The sequence below is a fragment of the Dermacentor andersoni genome, chromosome 9, assembly GCF_023375885.2.
Source record: "Dermacentor andersoni chromosome 9, qqDerAnde1_hic_scaffold, whole genome shotgun sequence".
NCBI classification, from domain to species: Eukaryota; Metazoa; Arthropoda; class Arachnida; order Ixodida; family Ixodidae; genus Dermacentor; species Dermacentor andersoni.
This window is the reverse complement of record NC_092822.1, coordinates 78,799,883-78,810,197: the sequence shown is the minus strand read 5'-3', so window position 1 is coordinate 78,810,197 and position 10,315 is coordinate 78,799,883.

The following is a 10,315-nucleotide window of genomic DNA, read 5'->3' as shown; positions in this document are numbered from 1 at the left end:
CGACACTAAGCATCGTTCTGCTTATCCTGCAGGTGTGCTTCTGGACGGTTGAGCATCGAGCCCGAAGAGCGCTGTGCTACAGTGCATGCGCACAGGGTACTGCAAAGGGAAAGTTTGGCCTCGCAGGGAACGGACATCGTCTGCGCCTGCGGTTTGGAACGACCGAGCCTACGTCACTGGTCTCTCCGTATAAAAGAAGCCACTCAAGCACCGGAGCCTTCACTTGGCAGTGGCGACGAAAGTACAGTGCACGACACTAAGCATCGTTCTGCTTATCCTGCAGGTGTGCTTCTGGACGGTTGAGCATCGAGCCCGAAGAGCGCTGTGCTACAGTGCATGCGCACAGGGTACTGCAAAGGGAAAGTTTGGCCTCGCAGGGAACGGACATCGTCTGCGCCTGCGGTTTGGAACGACCGAGCCTACGTCACTGGTCTCTCCGTATAAAAGAAGCCACTCAAGCACCGGAGCCTTCACTTGGCAGTGGCGACGAAAGTACAGTGCACGACACTAAGCATCGTTCTGCTTATCCTGCAGGTTAGTTCAAAGCTGCCGTATTTGTACATATTCGTGCTTTTTTCGTCGCTGCTGCCAGGTATCGTGACGTTTATTGGGGCTACTGGTTGAATCTCTATTTTTCTTGCCTGTTATTCCTAAGTACGACTGCCAAACTATGTCGAAAGAACTGGCCAAAATGAAGGATGAACTGAAGTCTGATTTTGCTAAAGTAAGAGACGAGATGCGGCATGAACTGAAACTGTTTCGTGAAGGTTTAGAGAGAGATCTGCGAACCGAAAACCGCGAGTTCAAAAATGAGCAGAATAACATGGCAAAAAGTCTGGAATTTGCGTTTCACGCAATTGATGAACTGAAAAAAAAACTGGTGGAATGTACTGCAAAGAATGCTAAACTCGAGAATGAAAACGCGGCTCTGCACACTAAGTGTTCCTTTTTAGAAAACACTGTTCAAAGCTTAGAAAACCGACTCGTGCAAACTGAGCAATACTCTCGTAAGACCAACCTAGAGATTCAGGTTGTAGTGAAGACCGAGAATGAGTGCTTAAGCGACCTACTTTCCAAACTTGGCTCTACGATCAATGAACCAATCGCTGTATCGGACCTTGAAACGTGCCATCGTGTGCCTACACGCAGTAGTGATCGGACAAATATAATCGTCCAGTTCAAGAGTCGCGCGAAGCGGGATAGCGTTTTCCACAAAGCTAGAAAAATGCGTCTCACAAATACAGATCTTGGCTTGGAAGGCTCTTCTTCGGTGTACGTGAATGAACACCTTTGCCCTGCCCTGAAGAAGCTTCTCGCGATGGCCGTGAAAAGAAAACACGCGCATCACTGGAAATCGGTGTGGTCGTTGAACGGCAAACTTTTTGCAAGACGAGCTGAAGACACGCCCGTTCTCCACATAAGAAACGAGAGTGACGTTGAGAAGATAACGTCGGGGCAGGCGCAGGTGTAAAATGCGGAAGCAGCGCGAATTTGTGCACCCCGCAACATTGGCTGCATCGTCAAAATGGCTTATCAAGAGCTGGCTCTCCCGCATCTCATTGCTAAGCAGGATGCATCGGCCACGGCTGTTTTGCATCTTAATGCGCGCTCAGCATGCAACAAGAGTGACGATATCATCCATCTTTTGGAGCAATTTACTTTTAAGTTTAATGTGATCATGATATCGGAAACATGGTACTACAGTAACTGTACTATGCTGACTTTACAAGGTTATCACCGCTTTTGTATTAATCGGCCCAGCAAAAAAGGCGGGGGTGTTGCACTTTTTGTTGAAAGCTATGCAAAACATGAATTTGTACCAGACTATACGACAGTAACAGATGACTACGAAATACTCACTGTAAAGAGTAAAAACAGGATAATATGTCTGGTGTATCGCCCACCGAGCGGCAATGTTGTCACTTTTCTAGATTTTTTTGAACCATTCCTAGATTATGTAAGCATGAACAATTTGAAGCTTGTGTGTGGCGGCGATTTTAATATAGATGTACTTAAACAGAGTAACTCATCCTTCCAACTGAACACGTGCCTCCAGTCTGCAGGTTTTGTAAACACAATCACCACACCAACACGCATTACAAGTCATACATCTTCTTTACTTGACTTATTCATTGTTGATATATCTACTACTGTATGCAACACAGGCACATTGGTGTCTGACATAAGCGACCACTGCCCTATATTTTTAATCTACACCGATGACTCTAAGAAAGCAACTGACGCCTGTCAACAATTCACTTATCAACGTATAACACAAGCAGGTTTAGAGCAGTTCAGGAATGACGTTATGAATCACGATTGGTTACATGTTTTGAACAAAACAGATGCAAATGAGGCATATAATGAATTCATTATAACTTTTACCGATATGTACGCCAGCAATTTTCCAATGAGGACAGCTAAATATTCCAAAAAAGTTAGAAAGCCTTGGGTTACTCATGAGCTTGCAAAAATGATCAAAACAAAAAATAATCTCTATCATTCCTTCTTGCGCACACGGTGTGAATTAGCATTACAAACATTCAAAAAATTTAGAAACAGGCTAAATGCTGAACTAAGAAAAGCAAAGGCGGCGTACTATGAGAACTTATTTGCAAATGTTTCTAGACAACGCCCAGAGATTGCGTGGCAAACGATTAATCTTGTTCTAGGCCGCCGCAAGGACGACACGCAATTGACATCAATGAAGCTGGGCTCACGTGAGATAACAGGCACAGCGCTTTCCGATTACTTTAACCACCACTTCGTAACTGCACAAAGCGATATGGCTGAAGGAAATGATAGCATAGGGGTGGTTTGTCATAGCGATGCTGTTCGCGAAAGCGCATTCTTTGCACCTACTGATGAATATGAAGTATACAGTGTGTACATGGGGCTGAAAAACAGTAAAGCTTTAGATATAAATAATTTGCAGATTAAACCTATAAAACATGTTTTGGAATTTATTGTACCTCCGCTTGTGCACATTTACAACCTAATTTTAGAGACTGCAATTTTTCCAGATGCAATGAAACACGCGAAAGTCTCGGTTATTTATAAAGGTGGTGATCGAAATACTGCCTCTAACTATCGACCGATATCGGTGCTCCCAATTTTTTCAAAAGGAATGGAAAAGCTTATTTTTGCTAGAATGACGGAATTTTTCAATAAACAGAGTGTGCTTACTGATTCGCAATATGGATTTCGGAAAAACAGATCCACAGAAATGGCTCTTCTTGCGCTAAAAGAATACGTTTTGCAGAGCTTCGAAAACAACTACTACGCAGCCGGCATTTTTGTAGACTTCAGTAAAGCTTTTGACAGCCTCAATCACGAGATTCTTATTCAGAAGCTTTGTTTGTATGGAATTCGTGGGAAACCGCTAGAATTACTCAAATCATATCTGAAACATCGACGTCAGTACGTTTCCATTAATAAACATAACTCGTCCCTCTTAAGTATTGTATGTGGTGTGCCTCAAGGAAGTATTCTTGGGCCACTTTTTTTTAACGTTTTTATAAATGATATCGTAACCATAAACAGTGAGGCTCAATTTATTATGTACGCGGATGATTGCACACTGTGTGTCTCAGGTCCTGATGCGAATGAACTTGTGCAAAAATGTAATAAAATTATGGCAAATTTGTCCGATTGGACACAGACAAATAAGCTTAAAGTAAATTCAAAGAAAACAAAAGTTCTAATATTTCGCGCGAAAAATAAACCACTTAACATTAATCATGCTATTTATTTTCAGAGCCAACGCATTGAACTGGTTGAAGAATTTAAAATTCTAGGAGTATACTTTTCTTCTAAGTTGCGTTGGGATGCCCATATTAAACATCTCTGCGGAAAACTCTCTGCGGTTACCGGTGCTATGGCACGTTGTCGCACATTTCTACCTACGAGAGCAAAACTTCAAATATACCATGGTCTCTTCTTATCGTATATAAATTACTCTTACCTTGTCTGGGCTACAACATCTAAATCTAACTTGCAAAAGCTGGTAATACTTCAAAAGAAAATCGTTCGGTATATAGATAACGTTAATCGGCTTTCACCAACAGATAATATATTTCTCAAATACCGACTAAACCGCGTTGATAAATTATACGAACACAGATTACTAGAAACGATTTACTTCTCATCTGAATATGTTAAGAATTATTTTGCATCCCTTGCTCAGCTAGAACTCTGCACTCACACGAAACATACTACACGAAACCCCGAGGTGTGGAAGGTACCATGGTTCCGAAACAATTACAGCCTACAGTCCTTAACACATAATATACCGACTGTACTAAACAAATATAAGCACACAGCTACACTAAATAAAAATGGTTTGCGTGACTACTTTCTTTCTTTATAGTGGCACTTTAGTACATTTGCATTCAAGTGTAAAATGTCATCTTCATGCATACGTGCGAAATTGTAATGTTTGTTGTGTATAAAGATTTCAGTGTATATATCATGTGAGTGCTACTGCCATGTAAGGGACCCTGGGCCTCCGTCAAGCTGCTGCGACAGCTTTTTGCCCAGGTGTCCCTCCAGTTCCTTTTGTTTCTGGTAAATAAAATTGATTGATTGATTGATTGATAGTTGTTTCTTTTACCTGGACGTGTATAATAGTTCTATTTTATAATTAGACTGTGAGGAACTACAATTTATCTTTTTGCAAGGACTCTCGTATTTTGGTGGAATTACGTACTGTTATGCTTTCTAAGGCACGTAGCTTCATTATGCTCAAAAGAACATATTTTTAGCCGCATGTTTTAACCATACACGTAGAACACCAAAATTCCGTGTGCTGTTCTATATTGGTGTCTTGGACATAACACCTAAATAAATTGTGCTACTAGGTGGTATGCATTTTTTTTTTTCAGAAGTCTGATTCTCTCTTGCATAAAAGAGCATATATTGCCCCATCCGGTTGATGAGCTTTGTGATCTTATTTAAGTTTTTCACGACAAAGCAGTTAAGCTTAACTCTACATTAGTCTATTCACAACTAACGCTTGTGCTCCACGACTTCCTTCTGCATGTCAGTATTTCGGTGTTTAGGTGCATTTCTTGCGGAGTGTGAAGATTACCTTCTTTATTGTTCATTTTATTTTCTCTTCTCTAAAAGAAGTATTTGTAGCGTAAATCATAATTCTGTTCGTGCATCCATTCAGAAACTGATAATCCATTTTAAAAAAACAATGATTATTCTCCTATTCCATTATTTGTTTTCTACTGAGACGACCCCAACACTTCACGTTTATACGCACCGTAGACGGAGAGCGCAGATTTTTCTCACCCTGTCGGTACTTGGGCAACAAAGCACTTCTCTCCTTCCGCTACAGCTGAACAAGCTGAACAGTTAAGGAAGCGCATTTTACTTTATGTCAGCATTTATTTTAAACAACTGCAATTAATTTCGAAAATGTGTAGCGCCAAGCATAGTTCTGTACGGCTAAACGGCGAAAACGGATGCATTTCCCTAAAGTACGCTTGACAATGTGCCCCAAATAGACATATTTCTAGTTCCTTTTACTGCGGCCCTTCCTCAATTCATGTGACGTTGTTAATTTCGTCGGCTTTGTAAGACTCTTTAACTTGCTTTGAACTACACATTTCTTCCCATGCTGTGGACACAATTACACATTCCCATTTTTACGAATGGCTGTTACCTTGTGATGGTCCATAAATATCTACAAGCCGTCTTAATTGAGTAAGCGAGTGCCGTTTAAATGAAATAAAACTACTAATCAAATATGCTTTCTTAAGAAGCTACATGAATTTGTTGTTTTGAAATGCACGCAAACAGGTCAGTTGGGCAATGCTTAGTAGGCAAAAAAACAGTGCCTAATTAGTCCGGCCAAAATTTCTCATTGAACGACATTCACATTCGATTCGAAGTTAGATTGCGGCAAAACAAAACTGAAGCGGAACCCATAGCCTTGTGCTTAAAAGATCTGCTTCCCTATAAAGTAAGATGTCTATATGACGTGGACAGAAAGCGTAGCAGACATTGCTTCCACTCAGAAAAGCACTACGAATGTGGATAATTACGACCGAAGTGTACTTCATTATAATCAGAACTCCAGGTGATTGCCAATTTGAAACTGACTTGGTAAGGGCCGTGTCAAGGAGTAATCGTAATTTTGGGGTGAAGCTATTCAATGGCTCTTCACGAAAACATGTCAACCGCAGTCTCAAAATACGCATTTTTCGCAACACTGTGGTCTTGCCTGCATAGCCTATTGTCAGTGACTCTGTCTGTACAACACTTTTTACAAAACAGTAGTGCCAAGAACTATCTACAAACTATTGTAAATGTTTCTTGATAAAAACTTTTAAATGTGCTATACCTTTGTGTTCTCCTCAGAGATGTGCACGTTTCTTACAACCAAGTATTTTGTCATCTTTTTACACTACGTGATGGACATCGAAGAGTAATACTATTCTCGCAGAACGGTTGCCAATCACTTGAAGTACATCTGCATTTGCAATGGATTACAGCTTCAGTGGTTGACGTTTGAATCGTACCGGACAATATCATGGCGTCATCTTCACTAACTTTTTTTAGGTTGGGGCATATTCGACATATTAAAAAAAGAACCGTAACAGATTCGGACGCTTATATCATCTCCTAAGAATGCCACGTTTCTGCTTTATAACTTTTTTGTTTCACCTACATTTGAACAGGCAGCTGCTATCTGCTGCCTTAAGAGCAGTGCGACATTGACTAATTTGCGTCACTTAAAAAGAAAGTCGTTCAATGTATGTGCAACCGTTGGTCGATGATTTCTCACTTTCCTTGAGTTAGCTATCCCCAGAGCAGTTCAATAGACATTGATCAAAGCGCGTGTATACATGGTGTTTTTACAACTGCTACAAATTTTGAAATGTTGCCTATGGAAAATAGCCCCACTCTGACTATTGAGCTAAGGTAGCCGATGAGGTGGCAACAATTTCTAATAATTACCATAACTATATAATAATTACGCAGTTACATCAACACATAATTAGACAATAAGCGCTATGTTAGTTACGCTACGGCATGTATTAAATTTACATTTTGTAGTTGGTGAGCTCGCAAGGTGCATCCACTTAGAACAAATTCAAAGAACTACGCAGTATAAAAATATTTATTTTCAAACGGACCAGTGAAATTTATCGGCTTGGTAATTGTTCTTATTTTTCTTTGCATAGAACAGTTTCCCTAGTGACGTAAGAGGAACAACAAAGCATTTTTACTGAAAGTTTGACAGCGCATGTCTCAAAAACGGTGCCATCGTCGGAATTCGTTCTAATTCGTCATGCCTTGCATACTCACTAGCTAGAAATCTTAAATTTAAATGTGTACCCTAATGGAATTAAATAAAAGCTGATTAGCGTAATCTTATCAATTATTTTATCAGACATTTTCACTTCTTGTAGATCTAATGGCCGCCTCATTGAGCAATGTAGCTTGCGGGTTACAATTCTGCTATTTGCAGCAGATGTTTTTTTTTAATGGGTGCAGCTAAAAAAACACCCTATATATGAGCGTCCAAATCTATTCCCAAGCGACGGTTTTCTCTCATTGATGGAGACATGTCTCTAAGAACGTGCGTTTTCTAGTTGCCTGCCCCGGAAGCTATTGCAGAAGCGCAAACACATCATAAACACCATGTAGTCAACCACATAATAACGTAAGAATATAATGACGCATGTACTTGTTTATGTTCTTCCGGTGGCCGCTTTTCACCAGGTAGCAAATGAGAAACGCTATCGCTAAACGCAAAGTTCGCCAGCGCGGTTTGGAACTAATGTGAGCGTTACCATTCGTTCGACCTGTTCATCATGTTCTCCGGGTACCATGTATTATCAAATCGCATGCGTGACACGAAATATGTAGTAATGTCTAGAAACCAAGCGGGCACCAGCTATTACACTACAACTTTCGACGAGTGATATATAAAATCCAACGCGCTTGACCCGCTGATGAGATTCCGTGTTCACCCCCATCGTTGTACTTTGAGTGTGACTCGCTTGCACGGGCACAAGTTTGCCCAATTAATATCAGTCTCGTTACTCTTTTTCTTGGTGGTCACCACCACGTGACATACCAAGAGTTCAGGAAACCTAAGGCCACTGACGGTCTCCTTAAAAAAAAAACATTTCTTTCAGCCCTGGCCCCACTTGATGTAGGCTTATCTCGGCGAAACTCTCATCAACCGGCTTGCGATGCCTAAAGCGCGCAGTTGTCACCATATTCAGCATATGCCTGCGTGATCGCGATCATTACTTAAGATAAAAAAAGCTATTATTTGTGCATATTATTCTACGACATTTCCCGCGTTACGGCACTAGAACTTTGCAATCCGGAGACTAACTTCTTCGTTAAAATTTGGGGCATAAATACTTTTCCATGAGCCCTTGAATAAGTGGACTTGCTTTTACCGCGAATAATGCTGCCAGTTTTCGCGTTTGCATCAGAAAATGTAGTGGCTCATGTGTCTAACAGGTGCCTCAAATTCGCGTCTCTTTTTCACAGGTTACGAGAAAACTTCACTTTCCAGTTCAAAACTAGAATTCGCTATAAGCAAGCAATAACATAGCGCACAACCCCACACTCTTCGTCTTTTTTACAGACATGTAGTGCAGAATGGACAGGAGACAAACTGCTTGCGCGCTGCCGATTTAACCTCAAGGACGCCGTAATTTCATACCATGGCATGATGTCCTACGGAAAGCCTGTAGTGCAGGACTTCCGCCTTCACGCACTGATCACCGAGTTCATTATGGGTAGACATCGCAACCCCGCAATGCTGTTCATGACCATTCACCACACCGTGGGATGCCAGAGCGAAATGTGTACGAAACCTTTCGCCACTCTACATTTTAGTTCAGCTGAGCGAAGTTGGTAGCAGTTCTCTTTTGTATTCTAAGACGTGACCAGGCGCTGTCAAAGCTGCTTTTCAGAGGCTGTGTCGTTCTGATACTGTGTGGAGCTCAGATGTTTGATTTCCGGCAATTGGTGATCACCAAGAGTGACGAATTCGCCCAAAAATGGCAGTGTGGTTAGGTTTGAGTGCTTGATACGGCGTACTAGATGGCGTAAGTGAACGGGAAAAAAAAAACAAGTTCTAAACCTCTGAGCGTCTAAGAAAAACATCTTAGAGTAACATCAGAACTATTACATCAACATGAAGCAACCAAGAAAGGCATTCGTATAGAGGGCGTTATAGGTAACATTGTCGAAATATTGAAGAAAAACTTGTACCATAATTGTGCGACCGGAGACTAGTGGGGCTGGGCACTCAGTCCTCTTCCACCAGGTAACTATAGCAGGCACATTTATAGTGCAACGTATATTATGATTTTGTTGCCTAATTTTCGATGAAATAACTGTTATTGCGTAGAAAGACATTCCGTTCCGCTTTCTTGAGCGCGTATGAGCTCCGTAATTATTTTTCGATACTCTGCCTTTAGCGCAACAAGTGAAAAGGGTGTATGACCCATAGGCTACAAAAATGGTGCTGTCAAATAACACAATTGACATTCGCTCATGTATGACATATCCTTCATGCTTAGCTTGTGTTAGAGCCAGTGGAGGTTTTAAGGTTGCAACCGTTCTCATTACCGGTTGGTAATGTGCTAGTTTATTTAGCCGATGGTAGTTGAGGTACAAAAATGCCCCCCTCCGTCCCCCTACATTAACGCACGAGGCAGCTCGCCTGCATTCGAGCGCGCCGCAATTGTGCAACGGTTGGTCTCCTGCGCATGCCTGAATCCCCTGTGCTTACGATACCTATAGAGATGGAGGCATTTCGCCGTGGTCAGCGGGGTTGGATGTACATCTCTTTTGCTGTCCCACTTCCCGTCACACCATTTACGATCCCTACGTGTCGACACAGAGGCACTATAACCGAGGAAGCTCGCCATTTCTGCAAAATATCGCACACTTGTAAACATTATACCTCCTGCTCCTGATGAGCAGCGCTTTGAGCTCGATTGAACATATCTATTATGACTTGTGTGAGCTCTCAAATACGAGGCTGTTCCAACTAGGATCGACCGACGTATTGTCGATCTTCGCCTCTCTCAACGCCGAGTGTAAGGCTAAATTTAGTTCTATTTGTGTCACGGGTGGTGGGAAACCCTGCCATCTATGCACACGGCACACGCACGATCCAGTAACGACTTTTTTTCCTCCACACAGCAATACTAATGCAAGGCCCATGGGTAGTACGGTTTCAAAAATATAAGCGATAATGCTGTGAATTCATTTAGTTGCATGCACTTTGAGCAAGCGACTCCCGCTGGCACATTATAAAGAGATTTCA